The sequence below is a fragment of the Malaclemys terrapin genome, chromosome 19, assembly GCF_027887155.1.
Source record: "Malaclemys terrapin pileata isolate rMalTer1 chromosome 19, rMalTer1.hap1, whole genome shotgun sequence".
NCBI classification, from domain to species: domain Eukaryota; kingdom Metazoa; phylum Chordata; order Testudines; family Emydidae; genus Malaclemys; species Malaclemys terrapin.
The window spans coordinates 16,883,693-16,907,533 of NC_071523.1; the positions used below are offsets into that span (position 1 = coordinate 16,883,693).

At 36.9% G+C, this 23,841-nt stretch overlaps 2 protein-coding genes across 2 annotated transcripts in view; one reads left to right on the top strand and one right to left on the bottom strand.

Annotated features, from left to right (window-relative positions):
- Nucleotides 1–23,841, top strand: part of CALML6 (calmodulin like 6) — a 190,437-nt gene that overhangs the window by 99,921 nt on the left and 66,675 nt on the right. Inside the window, exon 3 of the mRNA XM_054008949.1 lies at nucleotides 7,071–7,177. The gene's annotated coding sequence lies outside the window, so the exon portion shown is untranslated. The remainder of the gene's footprint in view (nucleotides 1–7,070; nucleotides 7,178–23,841) is intronic.
- Nucleotides 1–23,841, bottom strand: part of GNB1 (G protein subunit beta 1) — an 83,125-nt gene that overhangs the window by 58,335 nt on the left and 949 nt on the right. The gene's annotated exons all lie outside the window — the stretch shown is intronic.

A 23,841-nucleotide genomic window follows, 5' to 3' on the forward strand; every position in this document is an offset into this window, starting at 1 on the left:
ACAAAAAGAAATAGTAAACTACTACATAAGTTAAAGCTTAATATATTGAATTGAATGAACAATGATTTTCATAGTGCAGAGTTTTATTCACATAACCCTCATTTTTTGCAACGCAAGTGTCATGGTCATTCGATTTTTAACAGGGGTCACCAGTAGTAATTTTAAGTATAACAATTGCAAAGTGGATTCTAATATAACTTCTAGTTTTACAAGTCTTCAGGCTGAAGATTCCTGTGCGGGTTGTTGTCTGAAGGAGAATTTTTTGAAGACCGAGTTAAATCCCTGTATCTATTTTTGATATACCAGAAATGGTGGGCAGGAGGAGCGGAGAATCAGACATTTACTAATAGCTGTGTTTTATCGTTAAGTCAATCAGCCCTTGGTGAAGACTTTTCTATCATTGTACATTCTCTGCCATGCCTGACAGGTCTAAGGGCTGATATTGGAACAGTTTTCATGAGGAGATATTGTAAACTCTCGCTGAAACAAATATACTGTGAAATCTTCCTATGAAAGTCTCTTATAATAAGACAAGAAAATACTACTGGCCCCAAAAGAAAGACTTACTTTTAGTCTCCGCACAATTTTGGTTGTATTCTGTAAATACTACATCTTCATTTACCTGAAATAAACATCTATATTTTGCTGTCATAAAGTCAGCCATCACAACATAAAACTATGCATGTGCTGCTGCCTTGTTAACATAGCCTTGTACGAAACTGCCGCCTGTCAAAAAAAGCAGCAAAAACGGAATTCACTCATTTTGCTTGTTCAGTGACTTAACTGTTTCAATCCCCAACAAAAACTACACTAAGATGTAGTTACTGTTGTGAATACAACTCAGTAAATTCGGGGTAACATATCACGTGACACCATTCAATAGCTATTTGATTATGATTACGGTACTTTAGTGTTTGTGGTCCCCAAGGCTGTTGCTATAGAGCAGAGTTAAGGTGCCAAACAACTCATTTTTAAAATTTTAATTTGTATATCCATATTCACCAGTGCCCTCTCACAGCTTTACCACACACTGTAGCAGCACAAAACCAACTAGAGTGCACTGGTTAATTAAATTAGGTTTACAGAGTAGTACAAAGTAGTTGGGAGTATGAACCCCAATTTTGCCCTCCTTCATTCCCAACATTCCCTAGCACACAGAAAGCTTAATTAACTCTCTATCTTGTCCTCTGTTGATTAGACTGGTGCAACAGGGCAGTTTTGGAATATTAGGATTAGCGAGCATTTTTGGCCTTTTCCCCCCCATAATGGAATGTCTGTCACGGGATGGTGCATAAAATCTCCTCCTGCAGAGGCACTCATGAGGAGCTGCCCTCTTCCAAAAGACCCACCACATTCCATTGTTACTAGCAACAGGGACACCAAGCTGCCCCCAAAGGCCTGGGTGGCCCCCTGTACTGCCAAAATACTTGGGATTAACACCTTTTGCATTTCCTCACCAATTTTAATTATCACCTAATTGTTGCATCAATATTTTTTTAAACTATATAAATATACTATATACTTATATAAATAATATTAATATAGACTATGTAAGGTTGCTTCCTTAACTGCTTCCCAACATTTGTAATTGTATCTCGTAACTGTGCACACTGCCAATGTTAGAAATACAGTTTGTCAGCACAAACCTGGATGTAAATATGAAAAAGTCAATGACTACATTTAGTCTACTTATAAAATTAAATTCATAAGGATCCTGTAGTATTACAATTTTTACTCAAAAAGCAGTACTACTGCTATCTCAATAGACTTGATCACCAACATCATACATCTCTCCACTGGGCAAAATTACCATAAGAGAATTGTCTGGTCTTTTACTAGTATTTCTTTTTATTACATATCTTTTAAAAAGAAATCTCTAAAAAGTTAAAGTTCCTTGCTCACAATACAATTCTCTCCCTACCTTTTTCATAAACTTAGGGAAGCCTGCATGAAACAGAGAAAGAAAATGTTCATGATTACTAATGGAAACTGGAAAGGAATCAGAATGAAGAAAAGCCACACCCTAAAGCTGCACACAATTACATACTGCATCCAAGTTAGCTTTTTAAGTCTTTGTTACTTAAATATAAATACACACACACACACACACACACACACACACACACCCCTTAGCAAAACCAGAGAGTAATGTGTCTTACTGTGGCTTGATTTTTCTTTAGATTTCTAAGATTACTGGAGATTTACTTTTCAAAAGAGAAAAAATATTTGAGAAGTCTTAAGAGTGGATGGAACACAGCTGTAAAATAGCATATTTTGGATCTATTCTACTTAAGCTCTAACATATAGCAATGCTAGCTGTACATATGGAATGCAAAGGCTGTTATTTTGTTAAACAAGTTATATTACACTATCATTTTAGACAAATAAAAGGGTTTAAAGTATTTCAGAGCTGGAATTTCTTTATGCAGTTACCAAAACAAGAAATGCCCAACTGTTAAAAGCAAAACCACACTAGAAATTAAAGGTTTTATATTGAAGTTATATGTAAAATACTCAGCATTCTACACTAATGTATCTAGCTGACACACTGCAATTTCAAACATACATGAAGAATGAATCAGGTTTCTGAAGGTATCACTTCCTCTTTAGGAGAAACCTAACTTCATAGCAGATACATAGAGAAATAGATCCTGGAAAAGTAAGTAAGTAGATTACCACTGTTGAGAAGAGACCTCTGATGATGGTTTTTAGGTGACTAGATACAATACATATTTAGCAATTAGTGAAGGAATGAGCCTTCTGCCTGAAATTTCCTTTAGGAACACTTCCCTCAACCCAGTCACCCACCCACCTCCAAAACTGGCACCTTTAAGGAGACAGTAAGTTAATACCTCACACAAGACTAAGGAAAGTCTAGTACCCTTACATGGATGAATATCATTTGTTCAGAGGTGTAGACATTGGAAGTAACTGGGCACCAGGACTGAGGGTATGAGTTAAGCCATCATCATCAGATAAAGATGCTCAAAGGCCACATATGTCTTCTAAAATATACTCAAGTGTTGACAAGTGGTATTTTGGCAGAGAAAACCTGTTCAGCATTTCAAACATGAAGCTGGAATCAGAGATTTGACTACCTTCACTGTGATGTTGATATTCTGTGGTTGTCATTGTAGGTTGCAGTGACACTTGAGAAGACTGGATGGGTCAGTGTACAGAAAATAGGGTCTTTTACCTCAAGGTTGTTGGTTCAAAACACTGCCGGCGAGTTGCGATTCAGACCAGCTCAGTAGACAATTGTCTACACTACAAAAATATCACAAACAGCATGAACTGCAACTCTTTTTGCAGTCCTAGAAGAGAGGCCAAGGGCACAAATGTGACATGGAAAGTGAACCTCCCTCTCATTCCGGGAGCTGGCATCCCCAGGTCAGGATAGAAGCACATCAGCGTCAAGGGGAAGATGGATGAAGTGGCAGTTTGTACTGCTGCTCATGATTCGCCTGATTTGTTAAACTGCAATTGCGTCTCCCAGCTCCAAAAAAATGTAGGTCTACGCTTCTCACAATTAATAATCACACCAAAAATACTTTAAAAAAAAAAAAAAAAAAGAGAGAGAGAAAATCCTTTCCCTTAGGATCATAAGGGAAAGTTATACTAAAATTCCAACACAACAGAACATAGCTGAAGTGATAAGTAACGCAAGCAAAGAAATCTAACCATACTTGATTAAGAGAAAAAACTAGCCTCCTTACATGAAATGTAGAATCCACGATTCCAGGTAAAAAACGTTAGTTGCACCCTCAGATTCAACCAGTCTGAACCAACTGAACTTGTAGCAGTCTGTCCAGACAACACCAGACAACAGTTCACTTAGTAATTCCTTGTCAAGACTGGAAGAACCAATTTTGGCCACAACAACTCTGGTCCAATTTTCAATGGATGCAAAGAAAATTGCTCCATTTCACAGTTGTTTTTCCTATAATCGTAATAAAAAGATCTTTAGCTTCAAGACTGCTTGAAGCACATTTAAAAGAGAACAAAAAATGATGAGCCACTAGGAAACCTGGGATAAAGAGAAAAAAAAAATACACTGTGGATTGAAAAACTGTAAAACTGCAATGGGGGTGGGGGGGAAAGGGAAGTAAACTTGTAAAGGACACACTATTACCATATCATGAAACAAGGTTTAACTGGGGTGTATTATAAAATATCTGCATGAACATGCAGATGTACATGGTTGTTTGACAACTATGTAAAGTGAAGATTAGAAGCAATTTAATTTTTAGAAAATTTAAAGTATGGAGACAACATATGTTTAGAATTTGTGTCATCTCTTATTACTAGATCAGCTGAATCAATGAGTTAATGGTTTTGGAGAGCTTAAAGAAGGGAAATTCCAACAGCAGCATAAACCAAAAAATATGCATTAAAATCAAAGGAGTGGAAGCAGTCTGTGTTGTTGACCCAAGCAATTTACAACTAATTCCAGCTGTGACAGAGCAACCAATGACGTAATCATAACCTAGCAAATTCCTACAGTAAAAATTTAACATTTCCCTCCTAACCAGTTTTCAAAGATAAACTTATTTGTAGCAAAAAGTTGCTTCAACACATTTAAACACCTACTTCATGAACCGTTTTGAAATATATTGTACATTTAGCATTAACACACATCTTTGCTAGGCTAGTGAAATACGGAGCCCTTCTTAAACTATGTGCCCTCCATTAGACAATTCAATGAATTAGAATTTACACAAGGTTATGCTGCTACCATAGTCTTCATATCCTTCCTTACTTGATTGCCTCGAATACTGAGCACATTAAACCAGTGAAATGAAGAATACAGGCTACAACTGTTTCGTAAAAGTGCTATTTTTTTTTTTACTGAGGCGGCTGTAAAAGCGATCTTCAAGAGATAATGTTGTATTTGTTCCACTTTGTTCCTTTAGTGACGTAAAACTGGTTTGACCAATACTAGAACCCTATTCACCAAGCCAAATTATGCTACAAAAGAGTGTTCTACATTACTCAAAAGCAACAAAATAAGATCTCACCCAAACTATATTCTACACTGAAAAGTGTACAACTTTCAATGGTAGCAGAAGCTAGATGTGTTGCAATCAACTTACACAGCTCTTGAGAGGAAGAACAGATTCAGAGACTCCCTCTCCTCTTGCCTAATACTGACCCCATGATACAATTAACAAGTTGGACTAACACCAAAGGGAATATATCATCTAGTCTTCGCTGACTACTTCAACAGTGATTTGAATAAACATTCATCCAGACAGAATGGTCGTGTTGATTCATTTTCTCAAGCACAATAAGGAGTGCCCGCCTAAAAGCTCCAACAGCTGATAGCTGCAAGTGTAGCTAACTGGGTGAACACTGTCAAAAATACACAAGATGACGTTCCAGCCCAGGAGATCACTTCTGTTGGACAGCACACTCTCTTTGCCCACAAAGCTATTGCTAGCATAGAGTACAACTTTAATGCCTTCAGGTAGTTACATTTTGAGGATGTTTCTAGTGGAAAATAAAGCATTTCTTCTTAATAGCTCAGGGCCCGTATGACAATACTCTCTACGGATGTTCCTGTAATCATAATGCTGCTTATTAAGAAGAACAGGGAGACTAAACTCATGAAGGCTCAGTGTCAGAAAAGAAGAAAAAAAGACAACCTACTTGGGATGGAAAGTTGGTGGTGCCTCTGCTGTTTTTAAATTTGAGAATGTGGGTAATGTGAGCCGATTTAATATGTTTACATAGACAACCGTTCTAAAACTGTATTCTGATTAAACTAAACTCGTATCCCAGGACATTCACTTCTTTAGAAACCACATTTCAAAGACTGCTTTTCAATTCCATGTTCAGAGACAGTCTGGCCAAGGTCTGACTCTTGTGTAGGGCCCGTCTATCAATATAGCCCAGTTATAACATCTATTTCAATTCCTTTTTGACTGATTGCTGCTATTTTAATCCTCTCTCTGCAATAATGGAGCTGTTGCTGAAGGAGAGAAAAATCTATTCCTTGAAGAGCTGAAAGCTCCAAGAACTGCCCACTGAAGGAGGTAAAAGCCAATTAATAGGGGAGCAAAAAAAATTGCAAGAGTATATGAAGTTATTCCCTTTATATGCTCTATAGAACAGACAGGAATCGAGAAACTACCCAAAGACAGAAATCACACAGTTCTGTTCAAAGACATTAAATCCTGTCACTCAAGAATGACTCCAGAAACAAAGAACAGATTAGTTTTGTCAAAGTAAAAGGGAAGCCCAGAACCATGAATGATCTGAGAACTGGTGTGAAACATGACATTCGTGGAAGTACTTGCAGAGATATTTCCCTCCGATCAGATTCTCACTAAATAAGAAAGCAAAAGTTAAGATTAGCAGCTCACATATGGCAGCTTCCCAAGATGTAGAGCGAGAACCTTTTGGTGGATATGTGGATCCTGAGCACTAGAGACTGGCCACTTTTTAACTGCCTCTGAAACTTCACACACAAGAGCACCAATTCCATAAAAGAACTAGTTTCAGGGAAACTATTTCACTCTTTGATGTGCTGATAATTTATGGAATGGGTATGAACATTTTTTTACATCTCTTAAATTTGAGTTGATTTTGCTGTAGTGAAAGTGAGAGGAGTCAAGCTTACTGTGGACAAAGCATTGTTTCCTCACACACAGTTCAGCCAGCACAGTTTATTCCTGACCTGCAATATTCATATTGTTCTAGAGAAGGACTTCTACTAAGCGTCAGTTGACTATCATGCTGACTTGCATGAATAAGGCTTACTCAAATTAAAGTATGGACATTTTGTTTTTGCAAAGATTCCTAGACATCTTTAAATGACAAGACTCAGATGCAACAATCTCACTTGATTTTTAAATATTAAACACCTTCAAGGTTCTCTGTTCATATATTAGTTTCCCCAACTAGGCTAATAATGTTCAATGAATCATGAAAGAATGAGATCACCAACCTGATGAACCTCATTCAGTGTTGCAAATACAATTTTTATAAAAGTAATGATTGTTTACACAATGTCAACTTAACTATAAGAAAAACTGGAGTGATCAAGTTTATTTTTCTCTTTGCTACAGGTTTTTAAGTGGCCTTTTAGAAGAAGTGTTCATCACCGGACCTGTGAATATCAGATAATGAAGTAGGGTATACTCAAGTCATCTAGTACATCAATCTTGAAAGACAGGTAATTTGCAATTTTCTTGAGGTTTCATTAAGAAAAAAGGATATTCACGCCCTTGTTTACCGAATTCTGGAAATGTTATCACCTCTCATGCTTCATAATCTTCTCTGAACTGATAAGCAATTCTCTGTCTAAGTGTGGTCAAGTAGCAAAGAAATTACTTATTTTAACCCTTCACAATAATATACTCCAAATAAAGCAAACCTATATAGATATTTGACAACAGTATCATAGGACAAACTAGCAAGAAGCAGAAAATTAACGATGTGCCGTGCCATACCATACTTTTATCCAGCTGTTCATAATAAATATAGTATGTATAGCAACCATTCTGATCTAATAAGAGATGCCTTCAATACTGAGGTAAAACAACTGAATACAGCAGCTATATCAGAATATTTAAATTAATTCATTCTTCAGCAAAGTTCAAATTTGTATGGTAAGTTTGTTGCATCCTCACCTTTAACAAATTCCTTTTACACTGATTTGTGCAAGACAAACTCTGGTATTCTTATTTTTTGAGATACTACACTTTAATTACAACTCAAACCCCTCCCCCCCCATGGTCACACTCATTGCAAAGATGACCTTACATTTCAGTAGCAAAAGACAATGGCACTTTAAAGAAGCAAGCTACTACCCCTTTTTCTGCTCTGATGATCCATCCAGTCAATTTTCACTTCTGGCCCATTAGTACTAATAGCGTACAGAAGCCAGCATTTCCTATAGTTATGAAGTTACAGGAACATAAAGCAGAATACCAGGTGGGGTGAAAGGAACTGCAGAAGAGAAGGAATACAATAATTTAGGAAGATTTAGAATAAAAATGTATTATTGTTAAGTATTATCCGTGTTTGCTGTTGTACAGTACAGAAGATAAGAGTTCCTTCCTCAATGAGTTTATAATCAAAGAGATCACACAAAACGCAGAAAGTTTCTACAGCATGTGTATGTGAGGGTGACAGAATTTTTGATATGGGTGGATCAAAGCGACTATTCATCCACAAAGAGATTAGCAGAGGACCATACAGAATGGGCTATCTCCGTTACAAACTTCCAGCACTGGAGATGCCACCTAAGGGTAGGTCTTCACTACCCACTGGATTGGCGGGCAGCGATTGATCCAGCAGGGATCGCTAGACACAATAAATCGACCCCCGAGCGCTTTCCCGTTGACTCCTGTACTCCAGCGCTGCAAGAGGCGCAGGCAGAGTTGATGGGGGAGCGGCAGGAGTTGACTCACCGTGGTGAAGACGCCACAGTAAGTTGATCTAAGTACGTCGATTTCAGCTATGTTATTCACGTAGCTGAAGTTGTGTAACTTAGATCGATCCCTCCCCCGTGTAGACCAGGACTAAAATGACAAAATTTTTACTTGGAATAACAAAATAAGAGAAAAGATTGCTCATGCAGCTATATCAAATATATGCACAAAAAGCCATAGCGTTATCCCTGGCTGTGCTGAACTGAACTTTCATTTCACTACAGCTGTTAACGCTAGTGCAACTCTGCAGGTGGCAGCAGGAGAGGGAAATACTAAACAGGGTCCTATTTGCTTTTGTTTTAAAATCACCATGTTGTCTAAGTGCGCTCCAAGGACTGGTCTACTCTTAAAAATTAGATCAACCCTGTTACGTAGCTCAGGGCTGTGAAAAATTTAGTGCCATAAGTAGGACAACCTAACCCCTAGTGTAGACCCAGCTAGGTCCACAGAACGATTTTTCCGTGGCCCTAGTTACCACCTCTTGGAGAGATGGATTAACTAACGTTGACAGGAAACCCCCTTGCAGCGAGGTAGGAAGCGTCTGCACGACAGCGCTACAATGGCACAGCTAGTGCCATAGCTGTGCCGCTGTAGTGTAGATATGACTTGAGTAGGTAAGGACCACACGGCAGTAAGTCATTCATCACCTGAGACGTGCATTCCTTAGTGTTCCTGCCATGGAGCTGCTCTAACATTTATCTCCTAAAAATGCCTGACGTAGCTAAGGCCTCAGGCTGAACACAGAATTAGCAATGCTGTTTCAGCCTAGAGGCCTACAAGAACAACCTGTGCAGGAAAAAAGTATGATCAACCACAACAAAAAGAACTTGACTATTTATTCCTAAAAAAGGCCTCTTGACCAAAACTTTACTTTCCAAAATAAGTATTTAAGATAGCACTATCCGAAAGTATCAAAACTAACATCCCTCAAGAGTTCAAAATACTGCGGTTGCAAAATAGCAATTTCATATCTGACATTTTAAACTCAAGTCATGGTTCATATCATCCCCTGCTGTGGAAAAATCTTTGGAAGGGTAAACAAGTTCTGTGCATTCCACCACATGGAATGCCCAGTGTTAACGCCTCATGGGGTGGACGAATGCTAGTTGACACAAAAGTGATGCAAGGCGTGGGCTTGCAATCATATCAAGGCATCATGAAGAGGCTGCCCTTCCACGTAACAAGCTCTGAATGTGGCCACTCTACCATTGGTTTCTGTCTGCTACTAGTCCCACTGAGGAGGGAGGAAGTTTTGATACTTCAGGGTTTTGCGCCATATAATCCACAGGATTTCAAGGGAACAAGTACCATCCAGAGAAGCCTCTGCTCCCTCCAGAACCCCAGACTTGCAATGCTCATGAAGGGGGGCTCCTTGCAATTTGGTCATATCAGTTGTGCTCCCCTCCTGCAATAGTCAGCCCCAAATCTCACTTTTGGTCCCCTATAATCTCTTCTAATGTGCAACATATGGGGCCTTAAGTATCTGAATACACAAATCCATCTTCTTAGTACCTAAAGTTCAGAATTATTCTATGGACACAAGTAAAATATTTTTACATCTGTTACTATTAATTCCAATTTTTTAGAACAGAATAGGAAAGCCAAACAATAAGAACCGAATGCCCCATTTCCTTCTTTGGGCACATGTTATTTTTAGTTGTATCTGCTTTTTCCATGCACATATATCCAATGCTACTATCACTCCATGTGGGCTGAGACACGCTCCCTGAAGCTCAATTAATTTCAAGCTCCATTCCTTAAAAACCAGATGAAGTATTGGGCTACATGCTTTGAGAAACAAAGAACTCTCACACTGAAGATTGCTTGCAGGAAAAAAACAAACCAATGAGTTATCTGGTTAGTTTTTCACTTTCTGTGTCCCTTTCCCAAATTATGGTTCACGTCTTTTTGGCTATGTGACTCCAATTCTCCAGCCCAAATACAAGCTAAAGAAGTCTTGGGAAAAAAAAAATGCAGTTCCACCACAAAGGGATAGCAAGATTCTGAGGGATCATGCCACTGAAGTTCTACCTATGGGCACATGGAGGACATAGAATAGGTTGAAGGAGGTGCAGGGGGGACTTGGCCAATAGATTCACAACTATGTAGATCCATTGACTACATCCTCAACCAAGGGGTGATAGCGGGTTAAAAACACTTAAGTCTGGTCAACACTAGAGTTAAGTTGATGCAAGACAGCTTATATCGATGTAACTATGGAATTGTCTACACTTAAATTTCACTCCTGCCAACATAACTGCCCTGCTATGCCAATTTAATAATTTCACCTCCACAAGCAGCACAGAGCTAAGGTTGATGTGGTCATGTAGACACTGCGTCGCTTACATTGACTGTTACAGGCTTTCAAGTGCCATCCCACAATACCTCACACTGATTGTACAATCAATACAAATGCTCCTGGTGAGGACATGCACTGCTGACAAAAGGAGCCAAGGTGCAACTACTGCGGCAGCTGTATGCCAACCTAAGTTAGGTCGGCTTAATTTTGCAGTGTAGACATGGCCTTAGAAATGTTACCAAAACCTCAAGTCTGCAGCAGAAAATGTGGATTGACTCTGCTGCTATTTTATGATAGGGAGGAACTGTGCTCCCAACTGCCTGTGAAAAATCAATTTGAGCTTTGAGCACAATAATGTACTTGTCCCTTAACAAAAAAGCTTTCCCCTGCTGCTTGACCTTGATAAAATCATAAATCATGCTGTTGATGACATTACCACTGCACTGGAAGTGACATCAATGTGAGTATTAGGACCTTCATGATGGGATTAAATTGGAGAAGAGTGGTTGTATTGGAACAATACCTTGTTTAAACAGATATCGGTAGTCAAAAATAGGAACATTCAAGACATGAAAAATTAATTTATATTTAAATCTAGAGCATAAAGACTGACCCACCATGCAATCCATCAATGCTTTAAAAAAAAAATTACTTTATTTCTTTTAAATGATCACTGTCTATTCTGTACACTGTGCTAATTACCATATATACTCGTTCACTGTTTTACCAAAATATTCGGCTTATGATGCATCAAAGAGCAAGAGTCGGCTTATAATCAGGTCTACACCAAAATTTAAGTATTTTAAACTCTATGGAATCATTGAATTGAATATCTAATACATTGTCCTTTTGTTTACCTGGAGCGACTGCAGACATGGAGCCCCACAGCTCCCCATGGCCGCGGTTCGCACGCCACTTCCCGCGGCTCCCATTAGCTGGGAACGGCGAACCGCAGCCACAGGGAGCTGAGGGGCTCCAAGCCTGAAAACGCTCCAAGTAAACAAAACGTCCCGACCCGCCAGCAGCTTACCCTGATGGGCCGGGAGCCAAAGTTTTCCAACCCCTGAAATATAGGGTCAGCTTATGAAAGGGTCACACAGTTTTTGCTATTTTTACCTTTCCATTTTTGGGGGTGGGGATGTCGGCTTATAAACAAACGGACTAATGAACAAGTATATACGGTAAATACTTAGTGGTCTCAAAATATAAAATTAAAAATTAAGATTTTACAATTTACTTTAGATATTTTAATTTGCTGTGTAGACTATATCTAAACTAGCATAGTAATCCTTTTCCCTTTACAAATACATGCCTGTTAATCAGGAAATTGAGTGAAGTTGACAAGGATCATTTATTGCTCCTGTTCTCATCACATCACTTAGGCTATGTCTACACAAGCACTTCTGTCAGTCAGGGGTGTGAAAAAAACATACCCCTGACCAAACAAATTTCACAGACAGAAGTGCAGGGGTGGACAGTGCTATGTCAGCAGGAGACTCACTCCTGTTGACATACCACTTCTAATAAGTGGCAGTAGGTTTAATTATGCCAATGCGAAAGCTCTCTCCTGACGGCATAGAGCAGCTACACAGGAGACCTTACAGTGTCGCAGTTGCATCAGTACAGCTGTGCAATTGTAAGGTCTGTCGTAGAACAGCCTTAAGGTAGAAGAGCTTAAGAAGAGCTCTGTGTAAGCTCGAAAGCTTGTCTCTCTCACAAACAGAAACTAGTCCAATAAAAGATACTTATCTCACCCACCTTGTCTCTCTAAAGTATACCAAGGCAGCCAATTAAATTGTATTAACTTCTACAATGGTACTTTTAGCAGTGTGAATTAATCCACACAAATAAGATTCCAACAATCCAAAAATAGGAGAGATGGTCAACCTAAGCAAAGAGTTCTTAAACTCTTTTCTCAATGAGTGTGAATCTTAACAATTGTACCTAAAAAACATCTAGGCATATTTTCCATGTGCAGAATTAGTGGAAAAAGTGTTCTGGCCACCAGCCCTTATCCTGCAAGGCATTTAAGCACATGTTTAAAGTTAAACATGTGAATAATGTCACTGACTTTGGCAGAACTATTCACACTTAAATGTCTTGCTGGACTGGGGCCTTAGTGCTGTAAAGGAATACAAGCTGTATTGAAAATTAGTTTGGTTACTTATATTCCACTATCGATAAACATTCTGCTTTACCATACAGATAAAGGCAAATTCCCTGCTTCAAAAACCTTGTAATATTAGTGCCTGATCCTGCAAATCACTTTGGCCATGTCGATTCTTACCACTGACTGACTGCCTTTAACGGAACTGTGCAAGATGATCCCCTTGCAGTATTACGGCCTTAAGACATACTGAAAAGGACTCCAACTGAGGGAAGGATTGAACAATGTTTTTTGTTTTTTTTTTAAATACAGTAAATAGAAAGTTATTTGAAAATATATTCTAATTACTTATAGTACAAGACAGCCAGCATATATTCCTTTAAACTGTAAGGGGGCATGGTTTCAAGGCCCAGCCTGGAGACATGCCATTTTTCACTCTATATTGTAGACTTAGTCCTCAAGCTAACAAGCATGAAGGAAATTCAAGACCTAGTTTAGTATATGAGTTCATATTTATCTTTGTGAAAAAAGAGGTTGCAAGTGACTAGAAACATTAAAAGATCACATTATATTATATGCAGGCCATCCTCTTATATCTGGAGATTTGCCAGGATGCTTTGCCACAAAACTTCAAATGTGGCTTGAAACATCTTCCCCATTATCAAGCAATTTACACAGCTTAAAAAAAACAAAACAAAAAACATTTTCTCAGGATATTCTATTCAATGACAAAGTGGAGGATTTGAGGAAAATGCAACAAAATTGCATAAAAAAAAACAACTTATGATTAAATCTTATGTATACAACACTAAGAAGCATCAGCAGGTTAGAGAACACTCAAGTAGCCACATCTACAAACTACTACACCTGGGTCTAAAAGCCCTATATATTTCGGTTCTATTTTTTTTTTTTTAAGTGTTTTTGGATTTCCTCTTGCTACCAACAAATATACTTGTATTAACAAATGTGTTTATATAAAGCATTTCCCTACAGTGCTGGAAATCCAAGTACAATGCTTTGCTGAGAATTAGAAAGTAAATTGACTATGAAAGGAAACTGAAACTGACTAGTCTAGCTTCATTGTCCAAACTGAGTGAAAGATAAATTGGATTTTTAAATATTTGAGTACACTTTATTTTTCTCCATTTATACTATGACGATGACACAGGTAATAAACTTTTAAACTAAACTAATAGAATTTTTATCCCAACAATGTCTCTTTCAACAAAAAGACTTCACTTTCTAATAATTTTATGCAGCTTCTAACTCAAACTTTTTCTACAAAGAGCTAATAACTTGTCTAACAAAACCTGCTGTAGCTGCAGTGATTGTAGTTTGATTGTCCATGAAGTCCCAATTCTCCCATCATAGTTGTCAGAAGCATTCAAAATACGAAAGAGCTATTGCAGAACACAATTGGAAGCTTATTTACGGACATTAACTGAATATTTTTAATCAAAAAAGCTGATCAACATGTTTGAAGTAATTTAATTTTTCTGCTCAGTTGCTAATCTCTGTAAACGTCCTAACTGTGCTATTAACATTTTCTATTATTTGTTAAGCAGCAACAGTGGGATTGGTTCTGTACAAGACATGGAATTTACAAGCTAAGCACACTTATGTTCTGCACACTGGACTGGACCTTTCTGCATTAAAACCCTGATCAGTGCCTATTCTGCAAAACTAGCAAGCTTCAAGGTCCAAAACTTGTGAACCCAAGAGGGCTGATATACACAATTTGTTTCTAGCCCTGACAAGTAATACTATCTCAAACTTCAAAACACAGTGATTCTTAAATACAATCTTATTTTCCCATATCATCGCCATACACAATTACAACTACTTCAAATTAGTATAAAGCAGTATTCTAATTAGAGGTTCATGATCTATTGGCTGCTAAAATCATGCATGCAGTGAAGAGGTGGCAGAAAAATAATGTCATATTTTGAAATACTTACTGGGCCACTGGAGCTCCTCTTGAAAGTGAAAAGAGGAACTGTTTATGATGTCAGCAGCAGCACTAGACTAAAAGGGCTTCTGAGAGTGTGCTAGGCAAGGGAACTCCCACAGAAAAAATAAATATGAACCGCTAAGGTTTTTTTTAAACCATTGAGAAAGTTTAAAGTGCGAGCGAGGACCAACCTACAAAGAATTCTCTTGTCATTCAAGTTACACTTTTGAGCCTGATGAATTCAGCGTAAGGTCCAGGGAACAACAAGACACCCAGTTTTTCAGAGTCTGCATCCAAATAGTATGAAGGTGTAGATAGAAGCTGAAATGACTGCAGTTTCTGCCTTCTGTCATTCTGACTTTCATTGCCTATCAACACATGTTCCTGGGTCAGCAATACTTTGACTCTAGTGTATGGCTCCAGATTATGAAATTTATGAAAATAACTACATCAATTTAAAAATTAGAACACTGAATTTATGGGTCATTCAGCTACAAGTCCAAGAAATATTTCTTATCTGGTTTTAAATAGCAAAGGGAACAGTCATAACAACAAACAAGTTATCAGGCACAGAAGAGGTGCATACTGATTGCCAGGCAGTGCGGCAGCCAGTGCTTATGAAAATTCAGGACTTCGTAATCTGCAGCATAATTAAATTGTTATAAAAACCATCAAGCAAGCTGTTGGTGATCTTTGTACAGACAACACTTTCACCTAACAGACAGTGGTCTCTATCCACCAAGATCTTCAGCACCCCTAATATTCATTACCTCATGAAGAGTGTGTTACATGACTATCACCAATGCAACATATGGTTATCCTTTCTAATAGTTTAATAAAGTACAGGAACTTTTACTTCCTTGCCTGGCATATTATAATCTGATTTGGAGTCTCGGTGATTTCAGCAGGATACAATCACAACAGGAATCCTTGCCCCCATTTTTCTGCCTTATTTTGTCAGACCTATGGAAAGTAACAAGCCCCATTTTTAGTTAGATCACTTTGACAAGAGCATCTTCTAGGACATACATCTAATGTGAATTTCTACAATTTAAAATTAGCTATGAGAATTAGATTTCTTTTTAGATTCTTACAGCGTACAAGTGCCTACTTTGATACATTTTACTATTTTATTTATTGAGTATGACCAGAGCTGGAAGATTAATTTATATGATACCATCATAAACCTCAGTGTGACAAACTTGATGCTTATGTTGATGCATTTTAAATACAGCAAAAGTCTACTGTAAATACAGCACAATATTTTGCACCAAAACATGCCATGTATCGAACCTCATGGTCTGAGCGAATGAATTGTCAGCCCTACAATTAAAAAAAAAAGGTATACAGAAGACAAGGAAGAGGAAAAGAATTCATCTTGAGCCTGTCAATATAGTTTATTCTAGTGAGATCAAAACAGAACTTATGGCATAAGTCTACAAAAGAAAGCCTGCAACAAAATATCACAGGGTTTCATAATGCATACATAAATAGGGAATCAAGAGCCATGATATAGCCATAGTTTCTATGATTTCAAATCTTCAAACTGATCAATGTTCTTGTCTGCCCTTAGATTTTCCACTTTTAAAGCCTTAACGACAATATATTTAAACATTAATTCTTGCAGAATACCATGTAGTTCAAAACCATAAAATAACCTATATTAAAACAGCTACATATTTTCCCCTGGTAAAAAATGACTGGGATAATCAGAGTTGCCACAGGCATTCAAATGACAAATTCAAGTTGTTCCAAGAATGTGCCGACCATTACTATTGGTCATTTAAATTCAGTCTCTAAAGCAGCTACCTTGTAATTTTAAAAGTGAACAACTGTATATTCTTCTGTCAGAAAAATCTGTTAGTAATCTGTCTGAGCTTCCCACAAAGCACAAAAAAACCCACCCACAGTAAATACCTGTGTAAAGAGCCATACACTTTAGATAAAATTCTAGAGCACCTCTATTTATAGACATCATTTCAATAAGGCTCTCAGTTGTTGCAACTTATTTCCTCAAAACAACATGCATGCTAGTACCCCAGAAGTGAAATTTACATGAATTTGCTTATAAACAAATAAGCAAACAGAACACGAACGATAGAGATGTTTGGAACATAAAAATGCAGAAAGTTTAGAACCAGCTAACAAGCAAAAGGTCTTACATAGTTTACATAATAGATGAGAAGTATAGAAGTAGTTTTTTTCCCTAAAGTCAAATAATTCTTCTTTATGCAGAGGGGAATATAATTACAAAAGCAGGTAGCAGTTAAGATTATTTAGAATATGAATAGAGTGGTTTACAAGAGCAAAAATGAAAGGGTACATCACAACCATGATTGTTAAGAAGAAACAGGCAAAACTTTCATGTCAGTGATGCCTACTCACCCTTGGTTTGTGGTGATTCTTTACCTTATGGCAGCCTTGCAAAATTCAACTCACTCAACTTTCCTGGACCAAGTAAATTTTTGATGACTGAATGAGTGTGAACAAGCAGCTTTGGTGCCTTACCTGCTATAATGCTCACAACAAGTTTGTAAGGCCGCATTAAGGAGTTTGTGGAACTGCATATTTTGCTATTACAATTTTTTTCCTTTCTTGAAAGAGTTGTAGATGATGACAATATATTTTAATTATGATCCTTCATACTTGTATTCAGCCTTATGGCATCTCCCATTGTAATAAAAGTAAACAACTAAACATTCTAATTATGGACAATCCAGATTTTATAATTAGGATGCTTGTGGATGGCGCAGTAGATTTCAGAAGGAAAGCAAAGGAAATTTTTCTCAGAGGGGTGTGGTAGCATTAGATATTCAACCATAAATACAACTGACAACAGCTGGAGCACAAATCAGAATTACTCCCAGCAACAATAGGACACATGTAAAATGCTGTTCAGCTATCCAGAATTCAAGTAATCCTTAGCATGTGTCAAAGATGCTTTCTTTTCACACAGTCACCAGAAACTAGAGAAATTTTGCAGGCTAAAAATTTAAATACAACATTAGGTACTTTTTACAAGGCAAAGTTTTAATACTAAAAAAAATTTACCTAGAGCAGTGCATGGTGTTTCTCCAAGACTAAGATTTACACAGTCAGACATGGTTTCTTCTTTTATCCTTCTTTTCTCCTGCTGCTTATCCTCAGCAACTGGCTTTCCCTTTTTTAAGTTATAAGTATTCTCTATGAAAATGTCAAACTGAAGATAATCTCGTCCTTGTCACTTCTGCTCCGTTATAGAGCTAGCTGCACCTCTGTCCCTTTCTGGTCTCTGAGTACACCCCCTCAGGTCTTAGGCCTTGCATCTTTACATATCCTGGAGTGAATTCTACAATTCTCCCACTCTTGGGCTTTTCTACACAAACATTTAATTCATGGCAAGCTGGGGTGTGAATCTACCCTGCACTAGCACACCGAGCACTGTCAATGTGTCATCAAGCTCCACATGAACTGTTCAGTAATGCGCTTTGATCTAGTTCTGTGTCAGAGAGAACTAGATTAAAGTGCATTAACAATCTATTAACGTGCGTCAGCAGGATCCACATGGACAGTTAGTCCACAGCAAGCTAGCACGGAGTAGATTCATGCTCCTACTTGCCACAGACGAATTGTTCACATAAATATGACCTTAGACCAGGCCCTGAGCTGCAATAACCTGTGTAACAATGCTTACTCAGAAGGTCTGAGTCCAGGAACCTGCACTTCTCCCCTTCAGAAATATACAACCGTAGGCAAACAACAAAACAGCTTTTTAAAACAAACTATTTATTTTACAGTAGGAACAGAGCACATAAACAAAAAAGGATTAGAAAACAACGTACCTCCATCTCCACCTTATCATGCTCGGATGGTAACCTAAGCAGGGCTAGCTTCTTTAGACTCCCGTGATAGAGGTTTGTGTCTCAGCCTGGCTGCCCTGCACAACTATTTATCCCCTTCTATTGAGGGGGCATTAGCCTTTAAACATGCCCTAGTTCTTTGATCTCCTGTGTTTGCAGGCCTCTTCCTCTCCTAGCATTTGTCTCTTAAGTCTGAAGAGTTTGCTGAGAAGTGACTTATTGGCCATTCTTTTACCTTCCTGCTTGTTTTTTTCCTGACACCCTCATATTAAACTAACCCAATATATTAATACAGTAAACACCAGAACATATAATATTAATAAATTACAGAGCAGCTCCAAATCAGTCACAGATTTGGAGAACCAAACAGAAGCCAATGTTCAAACTAGCATTTGAAATTACTGTGACTGACTGGTGAATGATTATTTTGGAGTCTCACCGCCAATCATGTTTATGCTTCTATGAAGTTCCAGAAATTTTACTAGGATTTACATAGAAGAATGATTAAGGAGATCCCCAATTACAATATGGATGGGAAACAATGAGCATATACGCAATGCATAGCAAATAGGCAGTGTGTCTTAAGATGTTCCCAGGTTATAAAATGTAGGCTATGTGGTTATCCTTTAGCTAAACATCGAAGACTTTAATGCACAGGAACTTAAGGCACGGGGAAAAAAAAAAAAATCAACCAGTGCCCTTTAAGTTTAACATACTAGACTTCCAGCTGAGTCTTCAACCTAAATAAAAGTAATTCTTTCTTAAAATTGAAATATTTTCACATCAGAGTAATTTCAATACTGCAGTTCAAAAAATGTCATAAGCACCAGGGTCAAATTACATATACAAATATTAAAAAATTTGGATATACCAGGTGTTACCTCAGGTTCACGATGCCGATTTTATTTTTTTAAATGGGTAATAGAAATTTGTTCTTCATAAACCAATAAATTTTCAAATGGTCCTATCCAAATGCCTGTCTTTCTTCAAGACTAACCTTTCCTCTATGTCTACTTTAAAACCACAATGAACAAGGCCTTGATTTTTACAGTGCTGTAATAAAAATATAATAATCTACTTTTGCATCTAATGGTAATGTGAATTACCTTAGAAGGCTTCCCAATGCAAGCAAAAAATGTATATATTTAAAAATATGCATAAATGTTTAAAAGTAATCAAAGACACAGTTAACAGTCAGCTCAAAGCTTTTAAAAATCTTTTAATGTTGTGCTAAACTACCAACTGGCTAAAGTACGTACAGATTGTGTATATATTTTTGGTCAATAAAAAAAACAACCAAACACATTTCAGCTGAGAAAGCTGAAAAATGAACATAGATCCACCACATACCCTTTGGAGATATATTAAATTGTAATCCAACATTAAACTGATCCATATATAATTTTTTTAAGTTAATTTGAAACTTTGGTTCCAAGAAATAAAACCAGATTTTCAATTTGATAAACTATTTTTTAGCCTTCACTTAAGGCTATGGTTAAAAAACACCCTTGCTCTCCACCCTATCCTGACCATCAAAGTAACAGAATCTAACCACCACAAGCAAGTCACTTCCAGGGTTATCAACGGTCTCTGTACCACAACCACTAATATGTTATGGCAAGAAATGTTGGCATTAGTCAGTGTAAGCATGGGGGGCGGGGGGGAGAAGAAGAGAGAGAAAGAGTCCTAAGAAGTTTTGTCTAATAGTAATTTATCCATATGACTACATGATTTTGCATTTCCATTTGTTAGTATCAAACTAGTTGCTAAATGGGAGTCTCAAAACACATGGTATGCCATATGGCTAAAACTGGATATTAAAATTGAGAATATCAATTACCAATCCACTAATGCAGAGAGCCAAAATCCATGGACAGTAAGAATTTAATCCAATTCAAAGCCTGCAACATGAGCCAAGCCCTACCTACGGTCATTTTAGCAGAAAGCAACAAAATACAAATTTCAATCACAAGAATAAACAATTATTAAATGCATCATCTCCTTAATACTTCTATACCCTTAACCTGGAAGTTGCAGGGAATCAACCTAACAAAGAAAGATAATTTATCTTGCTTTGTTAAGGATATATTTCTGGATCTCAGCTTTCTGAAGGGACTTAACTTAAAACCCTTCTTAAAGGAACTACATAAAAAGCACAAATTCCAGCGAAGTTATATATATAGTTTATATCCCTACATTCTGATTTCTTATAGTTACTGGTATCTAATTTCACACTGTGGTTGAGAAATCATAACTCAAAACGTAACTGCTAAGGAAGATAAGTTAGTTGCTTCCTACATGACCTAATTTAAACCTTTAGAACACCAGGAAGTTGTTTTACACACAACAGCCAGCAACATCTTATTTGGTTTGGGGGAAGGGTGTCACACACACACAATAGATTATATATATATTTGTTGTTAATGAATATATTCCAAAGCAATCACATTTACATGTTAGGTATACAACAACCAAAAGTCAAACTATTCTTCATATTCCACAGTAATTGCTAATTTCCAAGGATATTAATGCACGAACAAGGAAAATAAATTTAAAAACTGGAACAATGAAAACTAAGATTGCTTTACTAAATGTTCACAATTGGATAAGGTTATGCACTCAAATGGTGGGAAACACTGCTAGCTTTTTTTACTTTAAGAAATTGTGAATTCTCATTAGGTTTAACATTCCATCTTCAAGTATTTTCCTCAAAGTGAGGGTATGGCCTCAAAGCTGTTCCAGCTGGATTTACAGTGGATTCTAAACATGAGGCACCAACAAAGATTTCATGAAAGGATGCTTGCTACACAATGACCTGGCAGCTACAAAGACTAAGCAGGAATAAATACAAGTGATCTTAGTGGCCCAATACAGTAACCTACTTGAAAAATAAAGTTCTTGTTCTTAACATGAAAAATCTGAAATACTAAAAATACTAGTGAAGCTAGTTTCAATTCAATGGCATAAAAAAATAAATATTCAAAACTGAAACTTAACACTGACAGGTTCTTGAAGAAGTGTCCTTTAAATGATTTATTGAACTAATTATATAGATGTAGTTCATTTCTTCAATATTTATCTTCATTTTGAAAAATGCTAACATTGTGCATTTCCAATACAAAACACAAAAATGGAATACAAAAGCCCAATACAAAAGTAAGCTATAAAACAGATTGGTTATTTAGAGTATAACCAATGGCAAATGATGGATTATAGAAAAATAAATCCATAGAGCAGTACTAAAAACTCCTGATCCATTATCAAGAGTTTAGAGGTCATCTGAACACAAAAGACATATTATAAAGCAGCAAAATATTTGTAGAATAGTGTAATATGTATTTTAAACTTGTTAACAGTCATTTGACAATGCTTGGGAGTAAATCTATTTTATTAAGTACTAACTAGAGAGTTTATTTTATTGAGGGTGTTTAAATTAGAAATAAGGTTAACACCAGTATAAATAAAAATCATCATAAACTACCAATAGGAAAATTATACATTTCAGGAATATACAAGATGACATTTTAAAAAAGTATAATGTAATTTTAAAGTATGACGTATACCATATAAACCACAGAAAAAAGTTTTAATATCCAAATAACCTTTTTCTTCCACCTCTCAATAATGAAAAGAATAATGACCTAAGTATGACAACTATTTCAGGTCAAATGCAGTTTTAAAAGCCTCCACAAATCATCTGAACATTTTCAAGCAGAAGGGAGCTTCTCCTTTGTATCACAAAAATGACTACTTGGGGTCTGATTATTATTATTAGACTGGTAAAACAAGTCTAATTCATACAGACAATTCATTACAAAGCCATTCATACAGGATTTTATATACACATTCTGGATTATGAGAAAAAAATTTAAAGTCTATTTGTGGCTAAAATAGAAAAAAGAAAAACGTTCCTAAATGCCATTATAACGGGCATTAGATAGTAGAACAAAATCACGTTATTGTTTTATCCAGTCACAGCCTATGTGAAAATTTCAATAAAACTATTTACTCCTCCCACTTAGTCTATCCTCCCATATATTTGGGGGAAAACCTACAAAAATTGAAACAGGAAGAAAAACGTTTGTTTTACCAGTCCCCCAAACCCCTACCCACCACAAAAAAATAGGAGAAAGCAAGCAAAAAACAAGAGACATCCAAAATGCAAGGAATAAGATCTAGTTTGGCAGAGCTATGATGAGGAGGAGTTGAAAATGAGAGAGCTGCCTTGCTGCAAACGCCATCTTGTTGCAGTTATTGGGCCCAGGCACAGAAGGATCCATTCATTCACAGCAAAAAGAAAATCAAACACACACCCTCGGTAAGCTGCAGCCACCAAAAACAACTGCACTATTATCACCTCGCTCCCCAAAAATTCACTCTTATCTAAAAAGACTGATGCATAGCACTTAAGAAGAGTTTAGATCTCAGTGCAATCTTATTTTTTTTCCACATACATTTTACATATAAATCGACAGCACTTTGTCTTGATTCACATCCTTGTGCTCAACAAACAAGCTTCAAAATGTGGAATAAGCCTCCAACGACTAAGTGCAGAAATGATCAAACTGAAAAAGGTTGTGTCTCATTTCATTTTCAGTTTTAAATCCCTTCCCCCTTGAGTTCAGTCAGTTATCTGTAAGAACAATTTTGCTGGATTTTTTTTTAAAGCTTCCTTTTATTGTAAGATGTTCTTTCCTCTTTGTTTCTAGTGTGTAGACAATACCTAAGAATGTGGCAGTTAACATCATGGAAAGGATGCCTTATTTGAAATGAGTCCCAAGTAGTGACTTGTTCAGAGAATATTGAAAAACCACATTTGTTAAAATTTCAGCTAATCTTCACAAGTGATGAATTGACATCTTGGAATAACCTCTATGTCATCCTGACTCTTTTCTAGACAAGATTTTTTTTTTTAAAAGTCTTGCCTATTCCCTAATTTCATATTCATTACTTAAAATATACACATGACCGTACATCCTTTTTCATTTTTATATGCAGTTTTAGAATTGAAATTTAAAAAGCTACTTTGAAAACACCTTTAATGGGTAAAAAAAAATGTACTGAAAACCTTTTCATAACTAAACTGTGAATTTGGGGGGCGGGAGTTTGTTTTTAATATTTTTAACATTTCTTCCATGGAGAAACTCCCTTATTCTGCTGTAGCAAACATCCTCCATGATCTTTGATATTACACTTACAGGCACACA